At 45.9% G+C, this 20,551-nt stretch overlaps 2 non-coding genes across 2 annotated transcripts in view; both read right to left on the bottom strand.

Moving 5' to 3' along the window:
- The window catches only part of LOC131270036 (large subunit ribosomal RNA), a 4,088-nt gene extending 3,908 nt beyond the window's left edge, over positions 1–180 (bottom strand). Inside the window, exon 1 of the ribosomal RNA XR_009179181.1 lies at positions 1–180. This exon is cut by the window's left edge and continues 3,908 nt beyond it. This is a non-coding gene — a ribosomal RNA (large subunit ribosomal RNA).
- Positions 181–667: 487 nt separating this feature from the next.
- LOC131270035 (5.8S ribosomal RNA) lies at positions 668–822 on the bottom strand. Its single transcript, XR_009179180.1, has one exon. It is a non-coding gene; the product is annotated as a 5.8S ribosomal RNA (ribosomal RNA).
- Positions 823–20,551: the final 19,729 nt, after the last annotated feature.

Below are 20,551 nucleotides of genomic sequence, written 5' to 3'. Positions count from 1 at the left end.
AGATGACGGATAGTGAGACGCACCAGTACACGGAATCGGATAGACGGACAGGCCGCCACCCCTACGTGCTGAGCTTCTCCCGTTTCGCTCGCAGCTACTCAGGGAATCCCGGTTGGTTTCTTTTCCTCCCCTTATTAATATGCTTAAATTCAGGGGGTTGTCACACATGAACTGAGGCTTATGTACCTTGCGGTTGTTATCGTCACATCTGGCTTGCGACTACTTTGTTTCAATGTCCAATATGTACCGTTGGACTCGGTTAACGGGCTGTTAGCCCGCGTGTGGTTTAACTCACTGATACCTTCCATTGCCCATACGCTAGTTTGTTTGTGTTCCTTTGGTCAACTTCCATACTTGAATCATTTGTGCTACCGCTGCTGCTTCGACGCTACTTTGACATCTTCGCTTCTATTTAAATAAATAAATAAGCTGAAGCTAGACATCAGTAAACACCACCACAGACACCACAAGCACGCCTTCTCCTCGTACTTCCGCCTCACGCGGGAACACGGACGCTCTAAATACTTCGAATTCCAATGCCAGTATATTGTAAACCACGGGTTCTTTAATGCTAGCGGGTCGTCGCGACCCTAGTTAACATCATGGTGCACGTCTCGTGACGGGTGTCACGGCGTAGTTAAATGTATGCGATACATTTCTCAAATATAAGCGCTCAGTCATCTGTACATCATGGTAGGTTCCCACGACGTGCAATATGCGTTCAACTTATCAATGTTCATGTGTCCTGCAGTTCACATTATGACGCGCAGTTAGCTGCGGTCTTCATCGATCCATGAGCCGAGTGATCCACTGCCGAGGGTGACTAACTTGCGTAAGCCGCCGCTGTGCGCGTATACCCGTTCCCCGTAGGGAGGAGCAAGCCGCCGCTTAGAGACGAAGCATAAAGTGTCCTCATTCCACATAGGGCAAGCTGGATGAATCCATTTTACCCAGGACGGCCGAAGCGGCGTGGACCAGGGGAGAACTGAACCTTATACTTCACACCACAGTAAGTCTACGTGTCCTCTTCCACATAGGGCAAGCTAGAACTAACTATCTTACCCAGGACTGCCGAAGCAGCGTGGACCAGGGGAGGAACACACTTTTCATGGAAACGTAAGGCATCCATGACTGCCATAACGTAAGCCGCCGCTGTGCGCGTATACCCGTTCCCCGTAGGGAGGAGCAAGCCGCCGCTTAGAGACGAAGCATAAAGTGTCCTCATTCCACATAGGGCAAGCTGGATGAATCCATTTTACCCAGGACGGCCGAAGCGGCGTGGACCAGGGGAGAACTGAACTTTATACTTCACACCACAGTAAGTCTACGTGTCCTCTTCCACATAGGGCAAGCTAGAACTAACTATCTTACCCAGGACTGCCGAAGCAGCGTGGACCAGGGGAGGAACACACTTTTCATAGAAACGTAAGGCATCCATGACTGCCATAGTGCGTAAGCCGCCGCTGTGCGCGTAAACCCGTTCCCCGTAGGGAGGAGTCAAGCCGCCGCTTAGAGACGAAGTATGAAGTGTCCTCTTCCACATAGGGCAAGCTAGAATGAACTATCTTACCCAGGACCGCCGAAGCAGCGTGGACCAGGGGAGAACTGAACTTTATACTTCACACCACAGTATTGAGTAATGTGCCCTCTTCCACATAGGGCAAGCTGGAATGTTCCATTTTACCCAGGACGGCCGAAGCGGCGTGGACCAGTGGAGGACTACACAATCATGAGGTTTGATATCGACTTGTGTGTTTCAATAGGATACCGATGGTATGGTTTGAACCGATTTGATTTAGCCATTCTGAAGTCATCACTTGGTTGAAGCGCTGAACTAGGGAGGCATCGTTTACATATATATTGGTTTTCGCATGCTCTACTAGGTTAATGTCATGAGGTTGGCTATCGAGCATGCCCAAGTGATGACTTGATTGTGTGCTTGCTTGAATTCTTCACATTTCATACCATCGGTTAGTTGTCGAATCATTCCTCGATCATAACCTTCGTTCTTGGTTCATGTATGCTCTCTTCCACATAGGGCAAGCTAGAATTAACTATCTTACCCAGGACCGCCGAAGCAGCGTGGACCAGGGGAGAACTATACTTTGTCTTGTATGCCCTCTTCCACATAGGGCAAGCTAGAACTAACTATCTTACCCAGGACCGCCGAAGCAGCGTGGACCAGTGGAGGACTATACTTTGTTCATTACACCACAGTATTAAGTATGGTGTCCTCTTCCACATAGGGCAAGCTAGAACTAACTATCTTACCCAGGACCGCCGAAGCAGTGTGGACCAGGGGAGGACTATACTTTATACTTCACACACTAGCCATACTGAAGTCATCACTTGGTTGAAGCGCTGAACTACGGCGGGGTAATCGTTTACAGGTTATAATCATATAGCTGCATGCTCATTAGTAGATAATGGAATATTGTATGGCAATATGAGCATGCCCAAGTGATGACTTTGTTTCAAGCTCAACAGGTAGGGTATTGAGTCCTCTTCCACATAGGGCAAGCTAGAATGAACTATCTTACCCAGGACCGCCGGAGCAGCGTGGACCAGTGGAGGACTCTATACTTTATACTTCACACCACAGTATTGAGTACGACTTGCATAAAGCCCCTAATGAGAACCACGAGGGCTCTCTCAATGTAGAACCACGAGGGCTCTAGTACCGATTCTCTCGGTACGGCTTGGTCCGTGTTCCTTTATGCTTGTACTCTAAGTATTAAGTATTGTGTCCTCTTCCACATAGGGCAAGCTAGAACTAACTATCTTACCCAGGACCGCCGAAGCAGTGTGGACCAGGGGAGGACTATACTTTATACTTCACACACTAGCCATACTGAAGTCATCACTTGGTGGGGGTGAACTACGGCGGTATCTATCGTTTTGGTTCGGTCTATATAGGGTCGCTTGCATGCTCATTCGAATATAATGTAATTGTGTATGGCAATATGAGCATGCCCAAGTGATGACTTTGTTTCAAGCTCAACAGGTAGGGTATTGAGTCCTCTTCCACATAGGGCAAGCTAGAATGAACTATCTTACCCAGGACCGCCGGAGCAGCGTGGACCAGTGGAGGACTCTATACTTTATACTTCACACCACAGTATTGAGTACTTCTTGCATAAAGCCCCTAATGAGAACCACGAGGGCTCTCTCAATGTAGAACCACAAGGGCTCTAGTACCGATTCTCTCGGTACGGCTTGGTCCGTGTTCCTTTATGCTTGTACTCTTAGAAAGTCTCAACCCGGAGGTCTTGACTTTGATTGTCATAGTTGGACTACGACGGGGCATCCGACCATTGCTGATCGAACACCCCTGATTCACCATCTTTCGGGTAGGCGGTACGCGTACCTCCGGACGCGGAAGTCTCAACCCGGAGGTCTTGACTTTGATTGTCATAGTTGGACTACGACGGGGTATCCGACTCATCGAATACCCCAGAAGCACACCATCTTTCGGGTAGGCGGTACGCGTACCTCCGGACGCGGAAGTCTCAACCCGGAGGTCTTGACTTTGATTGTCATAGTTGGACTACGACGGGGTATCCGACTCATCGAATACCCCAGAAGCACACCATCTTTCGGGTAGGCGGTACGCGTACCTCCGGACGCGGAAAGTCTCAACCCGGAGGTCTTGACTTTGGTTGTCATAGTTGGACTATGACGGGGCATCCGACCATTGCTGATCGAACACCCCTGTTACACCATCTTTCGGATAGGCGGTGCGCGACACCACCGACGCGGAAAGTCTCAACCCGGAGGTCTTGACTTTGTATTGTTGGATAGTCCTCTTCCACTATAGGGCAAGCTGGAAATATTCCATTTTACCCAGGACTGCCGAGGCAGCGTGGACCAGGGGAGAACTTCACGGAATCTTCAGGCATCCATGATTGCCATAGTGCGTAAGCCGCCGCTGTGCGCGTCAACTCGTTCCCCGTGAGGAGGAGTCTAGCCGCCGCTAAAAGACGAAGCATTAAGTGTCCTCATTCCACTATAGGGCAAGCTAGAATTAACTATCTTACCCAGGACCGCCGAAGCAGCGTGGACCAGGCGAGGACTATACTTTATACTTCACACCACAGTATTGAGTACGACTTGCATAAAGCCCCTAATGAGAACCACGAGGGCTCTCTCAATGTAGAACCACGAGGGCTCTAGTACCGATTCTCTCGGTACGGCTTGGTCCGTGTTCCTTTATGCTTGTACTCGCGGAAAGTCTCAACCCGGAGGTCTTGACTTTGATTGTCATAGTTGGACTACGACGGGGCATCCGACCATTGCTGACCGAACACCCCTGATTCATCATCTTTCGGATAGGAGGTGCGCCCACCTCCGACGCGGAAGTCTCAACCCGGAGGTTCGGACTTAGAGTTTTTCCCATTTAAAAGTTTTTCTCTTAGCCATACTGAAGTCATCACTTGGTGAACGATTGAACTAGGGCGGGTTAATCGTTTATAGGTATCATGTGGTTTGCATGCTCTCTTAGGTTAAGGTCATGTGGTTGGCTATCGAGCAAGCCCAAGTGATGACTTTGTTTCACGCTTGCTTGATTTCTTCATGATTCCCTGTTATATAGTGTAATCATTCGAGAACAGGGAATCTTTGGTTTTGCTCAACAGGTATTGGATGTCAACTTGGTATCTAGATCGCATTAAGTCTCAACCCTTAGGTTCGGACTTGTATAGTGACATCTTGTTACGGTCTTGAGTCTCAACCCGCAGGTTCGGACTACTTAGTGTTTGATCGAATATAATATGGCAACTTGTGCCTAAGTCTCAACCCGCAGGTTCGGACTTCTGTTTATTTGGCCAATGTATGTATAAGGCAACTTGTGCCTAAGTCTCAACCCGCAGGTTCGGACTTGTGTATTTGTTCGAAGTCATGTATAAGGCAACGTGTGCCTAAGTCTCAACCCGCAGGTTCGGACTTGTTAGTGTTTCGTCAACTTTCATATGGCAACTTGTGCCTAAGTCTCAACCCGCAGGTTCGGACTTGTGTATTTGTTCGAAGTCATGTATAAGGCAACTTGTGCCTAAGTCTCAACCCGCAGGTTCGGACTTGTGTATTTGTTCGAAGTCATGTATAAGGCAACGTGTGCCTAAGTCTCAACCCGCAGGTTCGGACTTGTTAGTGTTTCGTCAACTTTCATATGGCAACTTGTGCCTGAGTCTCAACCCGCAGGTTCGGACTTCTATAGTGTTTCGTCAATTATCATATGGCAACTTGTGCCGAAGTCTCAACCCGCAGGTTCGGACTTCTGGAAGGATCACTTGGCCACTAATGATCCTTCCGCAGGTTCACCTACGGAAACCTTGTTACGACTTTTACTTCCTCTAAATCATCAAGTTCGGTCAACTTCGATAAAGCAGACGCGGTTCACGAGGATCCAGCGAACGATCATCTCCAAAGACCTCACTAAATAATCCATCGGTAGTAGCGACGGGCGGTGTGTACAAAGGGCAGGGACGTATTCAACGCTGGCTGATGACCAGCACTTACTAGAAGTTCCGAGTTCATATGGACCATTGCAATCCATAATCCCTACTAAGTGAGTATTTGAGTGATTTCCCGTTCCTCTCGGAATAGGAGACACGCTGCTACCCACATTGTAGCACGCGTGTAGCCCAGAACATCTAAGGGCATCACGGACCTGTTATCGCTCGATCTCATTTTGCTAAACACAAATTGTCCTGCTAAGCAGCGTACCGTAAGTGCACTTGCGCACACGAACAGCGAAGGTGTCAGGTCATACTCCACCGAAAGGTCCTAACCCGTTCCAATCGGCATCGACGCATTAACGCTGACTGCGTTCTAGTTAGCATATGTGAGTCACGTTCGTTATCGGAATTAACCAGACAAATCAATCCACGAACTAAGAACGGCCATGCACCACTACCCTTAAATTTGAGAAAGAGCTATTAATCTGTCTCACCTCCATAAGTTCGGACCTGGTAAGTTTTCCCGTGTTGAGTCAAATTGAACCGCAAGCTCCATTTCATTGTGGTGCCCTTCCGTCAATTCCTTTAAGTTTCAACTTTGCAACCATACTTCCCCCGGAACCTGACTTTGGTTTCCCGGAAGCTACTGAGAGCACCTGGTTGTAGCGTCTCCCAATTGCTAGTTGGCATCGTTTACGGTTAGAACTAGGGCGGTATCTAATCGCCTTCGATCCTCTAACTTTCGTTCTTGATTAAAGAAAGCATCCTTGACAAATGCCTTCGCTTTAGTTAGTCTTACGACGGTCTACGAATTTCACCTCTCGCGCCGTAATACTAGTGTCCCCAACTACTTCTGTTAATCATTACCTCCGGTCTGAGTACAAACCAATGAAAGATTAGACCAAGGTCGTATTCCATTATTCCATGCAAGATTATTCTAGGGCGTTTGGGCACCCTGCTTTAAGCACTCTAATTTGTTCAAGGTAAACGTGAGCGGTCGAGCTCTATGTTACACTTGCACCCGTTGAAGGGCACACCATGACACAGACTTGGTGCCCTACCACACCATTGAGTCGCAACCAGATTCCGACTTGGCCCACCGACCACGGGTTGACCGGGTCGGCGGAGCCGGACTGTGTTGGACAAGTATCAACTTCGAACGTTTTAACCGCAACAATTTTAATATACGCTAGTGGAGCTGGAATTACCGCGGCTGCTGGCACCAGACTTGCCCTCCACTTGATCCTCGTAGAAGGATTTATGCTCTACTCATTCCAATTATGAAACATCATTAAAGAGTTTCATATTGTTATTTCTCGTCACTACCTCCCCGTCCCGGGATTGGGTAATTTACGCGCCTGCTGCCTTCCTTGGATGTGGTAGCCATTTCTCAGGCTCCCTCTCCGGAATCGAACCCTGATTCCCCGTTACCCGTTGCAACCATGGTAGTCCTCTATACTACCATCCATAGTTGATAGGGCAGATATTTGCGAGATCTGTCGTCGGTGCGAGACCATACGATCAGCATCATTATCCAGACTTCAACTCAATGACACGGAGAACCCGCGATTGGTTTGACTAATAAGTGCACCAGTTCCCGCGAGGGTCCTGGCATGTTGCATGTATTAGCTCTAGATTTTCCACAGTTATCCAAGTAACTAGGTTGATGATCTCGTAAATTATAGCTGTTATACTGAGCCTTATGCGGTTTCACATTAAATCTGTTTGTACTTAGACATGCATGGCTTAACCTTTGAGACGAGCGTATATTACTGGTAGGATCAACCAGAATTCCGACTTTGCGTTCGAATGTTCATTGTCCCATTGCACCCGGAGGAGCAAACACCACGTTCTATATGTTGTCAAGTCCGGTAGCACACGGGAGGCGAGCCCCCGTGCGAACCTCATTGCCCTCGTATCACACACACACCCGATGCACCGGACAGGCACTTGAGCGGCATTCGACTCCGCTAAGCGCTCGTGCGCCCGATTGTGCATGCGCTGACGGGGCCTTCATACCCCTACCACAGCGACCTTATGCCAAACTTCCATGAATACTTAGGTGAGCTGACAAGGGCCTTCATTTCCCTACCATCAACTAAAGGACACGCTAGGCGCGTCCGATCATTGCAACTGCGGGGCTTTCATACCCCAATCACCACAGTACGCAATTCACCAGAGTTTAATCACAACCCCCCCGGACATGGCACACTATTAACTTGCAACAAAACTTAGTGTGTGCCGGGCACATCGGTTCCACAAAATCATTCCCGATGTACCCCAATTGGGGTTGTGAACGCATCCATGGTCCTCTGACACACCCAACCAAGCGTGGATACTACATACCTCAAACACCCAGTACACTAACAGACAAATCAACATATGGTTGCTTTCCCCCAGACATTTGCCAATCACTTGGCACCCGGACGGGAACTCGCTCCTGATTGCGCCAATGCCACCCATTTGCCAAGAGCGAGTTCTGTATGTAGATTTCATTTGGAAAGACAACCGTGTACTGGATATTCTATCCGACGATTACAGATGACGAGTACGAGACTCGACTACACTCACGGATAATACATTTTGGGTCGAGATTGCTTTCGGGGTTTTCGATTGGTCTTGCGCTTGTAAACGTATAACTTTGACTTGTGGTAACCTCGGTATGTTAGTCGATCACGTGGTTGTGAACTGGTAAGGGTGGGCAAACTGTTCACTTGCACTCTGGGTAGGAATAGGTGAGCGCTATAGGTTAAGATCATTGTATGGTTCCATCGTGATGACTTTCGCTAGATAGTAGGATGTTTGGATAGTTATAACGTTTCTGGCCATTTGTTCATAGTGTTCGGTTCATTGAGGAATTCGATTGGTCTTTGCTTCACACACGTGGTCGATCACTTGGATGTGAACTAGGGTGAGAATAAGGTGTTCACTAGTGCTCTTAGGTTTTGGATCAGTACTGAGCACTTGATTGGTTTCGCATAATATGTATCCATAGTGATGACTCTTTCCAGCTTAAGATTTCGTGACCGGTTTCGAATCCTTCCCACGTTCGCTTTTACTTGGTTAGGTTTTCGAGTGTAGATTTGAAAGCAATCTCATGTATGTATCCCATCTGATATAAGCCACTGACAGTTCATGTCACCTCGTTCAACTCTCGCTGGGTCACAGAAGTATGTTACTGCGCCCATTATCCCTACTCGGATAGGTTCGGTTCGTTCGTTTTATACTACGGTGAGTAAACTCAATTTGTGCATCGCATAGCCATGGAAAGCAAGCTTTCGCGGGCCTCTTCGACTGTTTTGATACGAGCTGTGCCCGTGATGCTTGTCATCCCAGGATACTAGACCCCTTTGGACGACCGCATGACCATCAGAAAGTAAATTCCACGTTCGATTTGGGGTGTGAACCCCGAACATAAAGTCTTTGTGTAGAACCACGAGGGCTCTATAGTACCGATTCTCTCGGTACGCTTGGTCCGTGTTCCTTTATGTTCGTACTCTTGTGTGTATAATATTCATGTTCGGTTTGGGATATTTGCTACTGTCACCGTTTGAGTACTATGGGGCTTGAACCCCTAACATAAAGTCTTTGTGTAGAACCACGAGGGTTCTATAGTACCGATTCTCTCGGTACGCTTGGTCCGTGTTCCTTTATGTTCGTACTCTTGTGTGTATAATATTCATGTTCGGTTTGGGATATTTGCTACTTTCACCAGGGTCCCGTTCTTCATACAAGTCTGCCTTGCTAATGTGGTAACTTTATAGTGTAGTTCTGACATCCCAATTTTGGGACTTAGCCGATTTTTCGTATATTTCCATATGACCCATAGGGTCCCTTTCTTCATACAAGCTTGCCTAGGGCGATCGGTCAAAACTTGTCTTACTATTCGATTGGTCTTCGCACTTTCACCCTAGGCAGTTCGCCTAGGTCTGTCTTCTTGAGGAGGCCAAAACCCGAAATAAGGAGGTTCGGCCGACCCTGAAACCTCCCCTGTCTAAACTACACTAACCCGATTTTTCAGGGTCCTCAGCGCCATACAACTTTGCCTAGGTCACTTGTACTCTTGACTTAGGCCATCCGACTTGGTCCGTGTTTCTTCCTAGGGTTCACCTAGGTACTTTGCCTTGCTTGATGTGGTAACTTTTTAGTGTAGTTCAGACATCCTAATTTTGGGACTTAGCCGATTTTTCATGTATTTCCATATGACCCATAGGGTCCCTTTCTTCATACAAGCTTGCCTAGGGCGATCGGTCAAAACTTGTCTTACTATTCGATTGGTCTTCGCACTTTCACCCTAGGCAGTTCGCCTAGGTCTGTCTTCTTGAGGAGGCCAAAACCCGAAATAAGGAGGTCCAGCCGACCCTGAAACCTCCCCTGTCTTAACTACACTAACCCGATTTTTCATGGTCCTTAGCGCCATACAACTTTGCCTAGGTCACTTGTACTCTTGACTTAGGCCATCTGACTTGGTCCGTGTTTCTTCCTAGGGTTCACCTAGGTACTTTGCCTTGCTTGATGTGGTAACTTTTTAGTGTAGTTCAGACATCCCAATTTCGGGACTTAGCCGATTTTTCGTATATTTCCATATGACCCATAGGGTCCCTTTCTTCATACAAGCTTGCCTAGGGCGATCGGTCAAAACTTGTCTTACTATTCGATTGGTCTTCGCACTTTCACCCTAGGCACTTTGCCTAGGTCTGTCTTCTTGAGGAGGCCAAAACCCGAAATAAGGAGGTTCAGCCGACCCAGAAACCTCCCCTGTCTGAACTACACTAACCCGATTTTTCAGGGTCCTCAGCGCCATACAACTTTGCCTAGGTCACTTGTACTCTTGACTTAGGCCATCTGACTTGGTCCGTGTTTCTTCCTAGGGTTCACCTAGGTACTTTGCCTTGCTTGATGTGGTAACTTTTTAGTGTAGTTCAGACATCCCAATTTTGGGACTTAGCCGATTTTTCATGTATTTCCATATGACCCATAGGGTCCCTTTCTTCATACAAGCTTGCCTAGGGCGATCGGTCAAAACTTGTCTTACTATTCGATTGGTCTTCGCACTTTCACCCTAGGCAGTTTGCCTAGGTCTGTCTTCTTGAGGAGGCCAAAACCCGAAATAAGGAGGTTCAGCCGACCCAGAAACCTCCCCTGTCTGAACTACACTAACCCGATTTTTCAGGGTCCTCAGCGCCATACAACTTTGCCTAGGTCACTTGTACTCTTGACTTAGGCCATCTGACTTGGTCCGTGTTTCTTCCTAGGGTTCACCTAGGTACTTTGCCTTGCTTGATGTGGTAACTTTTTAGTGTAGTTCAGACATCCCAATTTTGGGACTTAGCCGATTTTTCATGTATTTCCATATGACCCATAGGGTCCCTTTCTTCATACAAGCTTGCCTAGGGCGATCGGTCAAAACTTGTCTTACTATTCGATTGGTCTTCGCACTTTCACCCTAGGCAGTTTGCCTAGGTGTAGCTTCTTGCGGAGGTCAAAACCCAAAATAAGGAGGTTCAGCCGACCCAAAAACCTCCCCTGTCTAAACTACACTAACCAGATTTTTCAGGGTCCTCACCGTCATACAACTTTGCCTAGGTCACTTGTTCTCTTGACTTAGGCCATCTGACTTGGTCCGTGTTTCTTGCTAGGGTTCACCTAGGTACTTTGCCTTGCTTGATGTGGTAACTTTTTAGTGTAGTTCAGACATCCCAATTTTGGGACTTAGCCGATTTTTCATGTATTTCCATATGACCCATAGGGTCCCTTTCTTCATACAAGCTTGCCTAGGGCGATCGGTCAAAACTTGTCTTACTATTCGATTGGTCTTCGCACTTTCACCCTAGGCAGTTTGCCTAGGTGTAGCTTCTTGAGGAGGTCAAAACCCAAAATAAGGAGGTTCAGCCGACCCAAAAACCTCCCCTGTCTAAACTACACTAACCAGATTTTTCAGGGTCCTCACCGTCATACAACTTTGCCTAGGTCACTTGCACTCTTGACTTAGGCCATCTGACTTGGTCCGTGTTTCTTGCTAGGGTTCACCTAGGTAGTTTGCCTTGCTTGATGTGGTAACTTTTTAGTGTAGTTCTGACATCCCAATTTTGGGACTTAGCCGATTTTTCATGTATTTCCATATGACCCTTAGGGTCCCTTTCTTCATACAAGCTTGCCTAGGGCGATCGGTCAAAACTTGTCTTACTATTCGATTGGTCTTCGCACTTTCACCCTAGGCAGTTTGCCTAGGTGTAGCTTCTTGATGAGGCCAAAACCCAAAATAAGGGGGTTCGGCCGACCCAAAAACCTACCCTGTCTAAACTACACTAACCAGATTTTTCAGGGTCCTCAGCGCCATACAACTTTGCCTAGGTCACTTGTTCTATTGACTTAGGCCATCTGACTTGGTCCGTGTTTCTTCCTAGGGTTCACCTAGGTACTTTGCCTTGCTTGGTGTGGTAACTTTTTAGTGTAGTTCTGACATCCCCATTTTGGGACTTAGCCGATTTTTCGTAAAATACCATATGACCCATCAGGGTCCTTTGCTTCATATAAGTTTGCCTTGCTTGGTATGGTAACATTTGAGTGTAGTTCTGACATCATCATTTTGGGACTTAGCCGATTTTTCGTAAAATACCATATGACCCATATGGGTCCTTTGCTTCATATAAGTTTGCCTTGCTTGGTGTGGTAACTTTTTAGTGTAGTTCTGACATCCCCATTTTGGGACTTAGCCGATTTTTCGTAAAATACCATATGACCCATCAGGGTCCTTGCCTTCATATAAGTTTGCCTTGCTTGGTGTGGTAACATTTGAGTGTAGTTCTGACATCCCCATTTTGGGACTTAGCCGATTTTTCGATCAATACCATATGACCCATCAGGGTCCTTTGCTTCATATAAGTTTGCCTTGCTTGGTGTGGTAACATTTGAGTGTAGTTCTGACATCATCATTTTGGGACTTAGCCGATTTTTCGTAAAATACCATATGACCCATCAGGGTCCTTGCCTTCATATAAGTTTGCCTTGCTTGGTGTGGTAACTTTTTAGTGTAGTTCTGACATCCCCATTTTGGGACTTAGCCGATTTTTCGTAAAATACCATATGACCCATCAGGGTCCTTTGCTTCATATAAGTTTGCCTTGCTTGGTGTGGTAACATTTGAGTGTAGTTCTGACATCATCATTTTGGGACTTAGCCGATTTTTCGTAAAATACCATATGACCCATATGGGTCCTTTGCTTCATATAAGTTTGCCTTGCTTGGTGTGGTAACATTTGAGTGTAGTTCTGACATCATCATTTTGGAACTTAGCCGATTTTTCGTAAAATACCATATGACCCATCAGGGTCCTTTCCTTCATATAAGTTTGCCTTGCTTGGTGTGGTAACATTTGAGTGTAGTTCTGACATCCCCATTTTGGGACTTAGCCGATTTTTCGTAAAATACCATATGACCCATCAGGGTCCTTTGCTTCATATAAGTTTGCCTTGCTTGGTGTGGTAACATTTGTGTGTAGTTCTGACATCCCCATTTTGGGACTTAGCCGATTTTTCGTAAAATACCATATGACCCATCAGGGTCCTTTGCTTCATATAAGTTTGCCTTGCTTGGTGTGGTAACATTTGAGTGTAGTTCTGACATCCCCATTTTGGGACTTAGCCGATTTTTCGATCAATACCATATGACCCATCAGGGTCCTTTGCTTCATATAAGTTTGCCTTGCTTGGTGTGGTAACATTTGAGTGTAGTTCTGACATCCCCATTTTGGGACTTAGCCGATTTTTCGTAAAATACCATATGACCCATCATTGTCCTTTGCTTCATATAAGTTTGCCTTGCTTGGTGTGGTAACATTTGAGTGTAGTTCTGACATCCCCATTTTGGGACTTAGCCGATTTTTCGTAAAATACCATATGACCCATCAGGGTCCTTTGCTTCATATAAGTTTGCCTTGCTTGGTGTGGTAACACATGAGTGTAGTTCTGACATCCCCATTTTGGGACTTAGCCGATTTTTCGTAAAATACCATATGACCCATCAGGGTCCTTTGCTTCATATAAGTTTGCCTTGCTTGGTGTGGTAACATTTGAGTGTAGTTCTGACATCCCCATTTTGGGACTTAGCCGATTTTTCGTAAAATACCATATGACCCATCAGGGTCCTTTCCTTCATATAAGTTTGCCTTGCTTGGTGTGGTAACATTTGAGTGTAGTTCTGACATCCCCATTTTGGGACTTAGCCGATTTTTCGTAAAATACCATATGACCCATCAGGGTCCTTTGCTTCATATAAGTTTGCCTTGCTTGGTGTGGTAACATTTGAGTGTAGTTCTGACATCCCCATTTTGGGACTTAGCCGATTTTTCGATCCATACCATATGACCCATCAGGGTCCTTTGCTTCATATAAGTTTGCCTTGCTTGGTGTGGTAACACATGAGTGTAGTTCTGACATCCCCATTTTGGGACTTAGCCGATTTTTCGTAAAATACCATATGACCCATCAGGGTCCTTTGCTTCATATAAGTTTGCCTTGCTTGGTGTGGTAACATTTGAGTGTAGTTCTGACATCCCCATTTTGGGACTTAGCCGATTTTTCGATCCATACCATATGACCCATCAGGGTCCTTTGCTTCATATAAGTTTGCCTTGCTTGGTGTGGTAACACATGAGTGTAGTTCTGACATCCCCATTTTGGGACTTAGCCGATTTTTCGTAAAATACCATATGACCCATCAGGGTCCTTTGCTTCATATAAGTTTGCCTTGCTTGGTGTGGTAACTTTTTAGTGTAGTTCTGACATCCCCATTTTGGGACTTAGCCGATTTTTCGTAAAATACCATATGACCCATCAGGGTCCTTGCCTTCATATAAGTTTGCCTTGCTTGGTGTGGTAACATTTGAGTGTAGTTCTGACATCCCCATTTTGGGACTTAGCCGATTTTTCGATCAATACCATATGACCCATCAGGGTCCTTTGCTTCATATAAGTTTGCCTTGCTTGATGTGGTAACACATGAGTGTAGTTCTGACATCCCCATTTTGGGACTTAGCCGATTTTTCGTAAAATACCATATGACCCATCAGGGTCCTTGCCTTCATATAAGTTTGCCTTGCTTGGTGTGGTAACATTTGAGTGTAGTTCTGACATCCCCATTTTGGGACTTAGCCGATTTTTCGTAAAATACCATATGACCCATCAGGGTCCTTTGCTTCATATAAGTTTGCCTTGCTTGGTGTGGTAACATTTGAGTGTAGTTCTGACATCCCCATTTTGGGACTTAGCCGATTTTTCGTAAAATACCATATGACCCATCAGGGTCCTTTCCTTCATATAAGTTTGCCTTGCTTGGTGTGGTAACATTTGAGTGTAGTTCTGACATCCCCATTTTGGGACTTAGCCGATTTTTCGTAAAATACCATATGACCCATCAGGGTCCTTTCCTTCATATAAGTTTGCCTTGCTTGGTGTGGTAACATTTGAGTGTAGTTCTGACATCCCCATTTTGGGACTTAGCCGATTTTTCGTAAAGTACCATATGACCCATCAGGGTCCTTTGCTTCATATAAGTTTGCCTTGCTTGGTGTGGTAACATTTGAGTGTAGTTCTGACATCCCCATTTTGGGACTTAGCCGATTTTTCGTAAAATACCATATGACCCATCAGGGTCCTTGCCTTCATATAAGTTTGCCTTGCTTGGTGTGGTAACATATGAGTGTAGTTCTGACATCCCCATTTTGGGACTTAGCCGATTTTTCGATCAATACCATATGACCCATCAGGGTCCTTTGCTTCATATAAGTTTGCCTTGCTTGGTGTGGTAACACATGAGTGTAGTTCTGACATCCCCATTTTGGGACTTAGCCGATTTTTCGTAAAGTACCATATGACCCATCAGGGTCCTTTGCTTCATATAAGTTTGCCTTGCTTGGTGTGGTAACATTTGAGTGTAGTTCTGACATCCCCATTTTGGGACTTAGTCGATTTTTCGTAAAATACCGTTTGACCCATCAGGGTCCTTTGCTTCATATAAGTTTGCCTTGCTTGGTGTGGTAACACATGAGTGTAGTTCTGACATCCCCATTTTGGGACTTAGCCGATTTTTCGATCAATACCATATGACCCATCAGGGTCCTTTTTCTTCATATAAGTTTCCCAAGACTTAGTGCTTTTTTCCTTTGAACACCAATATCACCCTTGCGGGTATCTTTGATCTTCTCACTTTGTATTGACCGAATGTAGGTCTTGCCATGCCAAACATATAATTGTTCTACACTAAGTCTCTATCTCGTACCGCCAGCTCGGTACATTCGATCAACCTGCCCTTAAGGCACCCGGGACTTAGCCATTTTTTCACATTTTTCATGATTTTTAGGCAACTTTTCTCGACTTTGTCACCTTATATCACCAAGATCCTTTCCCTTTAGCGCTTCACTCTGTTCGTATGATATTTAGCGCTGACTATCACCTTTCTATCGCTGAGCTCAACTTCTTATTCGGTGCCATAGAGCCAGAGATATTTGGTGTATGCTGTTATAAGGGAAGTTTGTCACTTTTTCAAAGGCCCACTTTGGGACGCCCATATCTCACCTTCACGTATCTTCGATCTTCTTGTCGTCTATGGACGAAACTTAGGTCTTGTATTGGCCAACTTATAAATGTTCTACGGCCAAGCCGTATCTCTTACCGCCAGCCCGGTATTCATGGACTTAGTCGGATTTTCGCCTCTCGTGGTAACAATTTCTGACTTTGACTCACAATAACACCCGAACGGTCACATGCTAGCGCTTTGCTTGGTAGGAATTATAGTTAGCGCTACCTTTTCTCTTTCCATCGATACCTTGTTCGTTCCATTCCATGCCATACAGCCGAAGTTATGATGTTTCCCGTTTTCCATATCATGTGGAGCTTATGCTCTGGGAAAACCATCTAACACCTGTACCACCCTTTTGGGTACCACCGATCTCGTCACTATGTTCGGGCCAAATATAGGTTATAACATGCCCAACATATAATTGTTCTACACCAAGTCTCTATCTCTTACCGCCTGCTCGGTATTTTACTCGTAAGTCCAAATTTCACAACTTGTACTTTTTGGCCCAATGTACTCGAGTTTCAATTTTGGTAACATTTTTCGACTTTGACACTCAATAACTTCCAAATCATGCTAGTTAGCGCTTTGCTTTCTTCTAGTCGTATCTAGCGCTGGGTGTTACCTTTCCAAAACATATCCTAGCTTAACAATCCATGCCATACAGCCGGAGCTATACGGTGCACAAGTCAAATCCATTTTAGCCATGTTTCATTTTTGCCAATTTTTGACCACTCGTATCACCCTTCCAGAGTGGTCCGATCTTCTCGCTGTCTATGGACGACTTTTAGGTCTCGTAGAGGCAAACTTATAAGTATTCTACGTCAACCCGCTATCTCTTACCGCCTGCTCGGTATTCTTGGTCTTGTGTGATTTTTGGAAATTTTGGTATTATTTTTCCACTTTGTCGCTTAATAACTCAGTTTTGCTCAACACTTAGCGCTTCGGTTGTTTGGGATTATAGTTAGCGCTCGGTTCGACCTTTCCAACACTGATCTTAGCTTGTCGATCCGTTCCATACAGCCTGAGTTATTCGCGATACCGTGTTTCAACCCATTTCTCAAGTCTCGTTTTGGTCCAACTTTGAACCAGCCATATCACCCTGATGGGTACCTCCGATCTTCTCGCTCTATATTGGCCAAAGTTAGGTCTTGTGGTAACGTACTTATGATTGTTCTACGCCGTGTTCGTAGCTCTTATCGTTCGCCCGCTATTTTCGATCATAAGGTGAATTTTCGCCTCTAAACCACCATTTTTCACCTTTGCCCTCTAATATGACCGACTTGCTCAACACCTAGCGCTTCGCTTGGTAGGACACATAGCTAGCGCTCGTCAAGACCTTTCCAACGCATATCCAAGCTTTCCGATCCGAGCCATACAGCCTGAGCTATAGGCGATACCGTTTTTCCCATTTTCTTGGTCACATGCACTTTAGGGTACCCCTTTTTGCCTTTGACCCTTAATACCTCCTCCGGGTCACTAGTAGGCGCTCAGCTTGGTAGGAAACATAGCTAGAGCAGGCCTTCACCTTTCCAAAACTGCCTCAAGTGTACCGATCCGACATCTAGAACCAAAGTTATGGTCATTCCTATCATGCTCTACTTTCATGGTCAACCTCCACCAAGCACACCTAGGTTGGACCAACTTTCACCAACTCATCTCGAACCCCAAATTTGCTTCGACCTACTAGGTTTCCCTAGTAAAGTGGTCAAAACATCCATTACAACACGACTGGTCTTTCTGGTGGTCGACCTAGGCGACTTTGTTCGACGACCACCACCCCATGGAACTAAAAGACGTCCCTTGATACGGACCACCGATACATTTTCCGGCCTGTCTAAACTACACTCATCGAAATTTTTTTGGGTCCCCACCGTCATACAAGTTTGCCTAGGTCAAGTTTTTCTTCCGGATCGGCCGCGGACCTCACTTTTCATTATCTAGGGAGGCCATAGGGCCCCAAAAGGGGTTTTTTAAAATTTTCGACACTTTCGACTTTGGTCGGATTTTTTCCGATTTTGGTCCGACCTAGGGACTTGGTGGTCCAAGGAGCCTCGGGACCAAACTTTTTTCTCAGGGGTCCCTACCTCCATACAACTTTGCCTAGGTCAATTTTTTGTTCCAAATCGACCGCGGATTTCACTTTTCAATATCTGGGGCTCGTGTAGAGTCCGAATATGAGGTTTTCTCATTTTTCGACATTTTCGACTTTTTTCGACTTTTTTCGGGTTTTTCGACCTAGGGGTCCGCCGAACAAATTTTGGGTCAAAAATTTTTATTGAACTAGTCGAAAGTACGCAAAAAGATAAGACTTTTTGCCGAAGACACCATGCCCCGGAACCGACTCCTTCCCCTTCAAAATTGTGGACAAACGTGATTTTTGAAACTTTTCCTTAGGGAGCCCAAGACTTAGAAAATTTTCAAATTCTCGATTTTTCGATTGCGAGCTAGCGCTTTGCGGTCTTCGGCAATGTTGTAGATCTCGACGAGATAAGACTTTTTGGTCAAGGGACATTTTGCCCTCCGACCCCTCCTTCCCCCCGCAAATCGCCCCCCAAAGTGCAATTTTTGCATTTTCACCTCTTTGCACGCACTGTTCGGCCCAAATGGCCACTTTCTATGGGTCTGAGCGCTTTGCGGTCTTCGGCAAACTTTTAGAGCGTACCAAGCCCTAATTATAATTCTTCTACACCACCTTCGTACCTCTTCATCCCTGGCCGCTATTCGCGTACCAAGGTAATTTTTGTTCATTTTGTCAACATTTTTCATCTTTGACTGCTTATATCGGCCTTGCCATGAACCGATAGCGCTTCGCTGTGTTCTAACGTAAGTTAGTACTGCTCAATACCTTTCCAAATCATGTCTTAGATTGTCATTTGCTTGCATACAGCCGGAGCTATGAGCGATACCGTAAAAAGTACCGAAACTTGGAAAAATCCTTGGATCGCCCATATCCCCCCTTTGGGGACCAGATATCGAAAAAAGTTCTTATTCAAAAAGTTGCGCCTTAACGTGTTCTAGTTATGCCTAGAACATTTCACTTCGCTAGCTGGCCTGCAACTTAGCCGTAATTGGGATTTTAGGGTGTTCTTGGAGGGCCCATTTCCTGCGACTTGGTATCTTTTGGGCCCAATGTTTCTCTAATATCTCCACGAGTTTTCCAGATAGCCTTTTCAAACTTTCAGGGTGCCTAGAACACCTCAAGACCTTTCCAACGCTATGCCGTTTGCCTCGCTCGGACATCTACAGCCGAAGTTATTCGAGGTACACGGTACCTTACCCTGTTTTCTCAGTACTTGGTCGAAAATTTCGATCAGCCATATGACCGACTTGGACAACCCTGAGCGGGTTGGCCCCATATAACTAAACTTTTGTCTCTTGTAGGCAAACTTATAAATGTTCTACGTCAACTCGCTATCTCGTACCGCCTTGACGGTATACTTGGTCCAAGGGCCATTTCCAGCGACTTGGTCGCAATTTCGCTCTAAGTTTCGCTAATACCTTCGTCCGTGGACATGGTGATTTTTTGTTCGTATTTTTCCTTGATAGTCCCACTCAAGACTATTCCATACCAGAGCCAAGCGTCCCGCTAAGTGCCATACAGCCTGAGCAGTAATTCATGAAAGGTACCTCTACCAGTTTTTGCCATACTTGGGTACAAACTTTGGATCGCCCATATCTCCACTTTGGAGGCCAGCTAGCACCTTGGCCCCATATACTTTTTTGTTGGTCATGCCATGCACCAAATATAATTGTTCTACGCCAACTTGCTATCTCTTCTCCAACTTGCCGTTATTCTTGGTCCAATTCCCATTTCATTCGTTTTTGGACCCATTTTGCTATATGTTTCACTAATAGCTTCGGCCATGGACAAGCTGATTTTCGATTGGTATTTTTCCTTGATAGTCCCACTCAAGACCATTCCAAAACACACCGCAGCTTGTCGCTCGGTGGCAAACTGACCAAGTTATAATTCATGAAAGGTACCTCAACTTGGCACACCACGTGGTCGGCCCAAACCATAAACCAACCAAACGACCGACTTGGAGCACCCTGACCGGGTTGCCCCCGTATAATGAAAGTTGCGTCTCTACACGCCCAACTTATGAATATTCTACGCCAAGTCGCTATCTCTTACCGGTAAGCCGGTATTCACCTTCCAAGGGTGATTTTGGTCAAGTGCCATTTCCTGCGACTTGGTCCCCGAATTGGACCATCATCACCTAATATCTCCGTGGTCTTTCAACTCAGCCTCATGAAACTTTCAGGGTAGATAGGTCTCCCCGAGACCTTTCCAACGGTGAGCCGTTTGCCTCGCTCGGCCATATACAGCCGAAGTTATTAATGGTACTTGGTACCTTACCCTGTTTTTTCCATACTTGTTCGTACTTGGGTACAAACTTTGTATCGCCCATATCTCCACTTTGGAGGCCAGCCAGCACCTTGGCCCCAAATACTTTTTTGTTGGTCATACTATGCCCAAAATATAAATGTTCTACGTCAACTTGCTATCTCTTCTCCAA

Source organism: Anopheles coustani (assembly GCF_943734705.1).
Source record: "Anopheles coustani chromosome X unlocalized genomic scaffold, idAnoCousDA_361_x.2 X_unloc_126, whole genome shotgun sequence".
NCBI classification, from domain to species: Eukaryota; Metazoa; Arthropoda; class Insecta; order Diptera; family Culicidae; genus Anopheles; species Anopheles coustani.
Note: the sequence above shows the minus strand (reverse complement) of the source record. Positions and strands in the feature narration are given on the sequence as shown.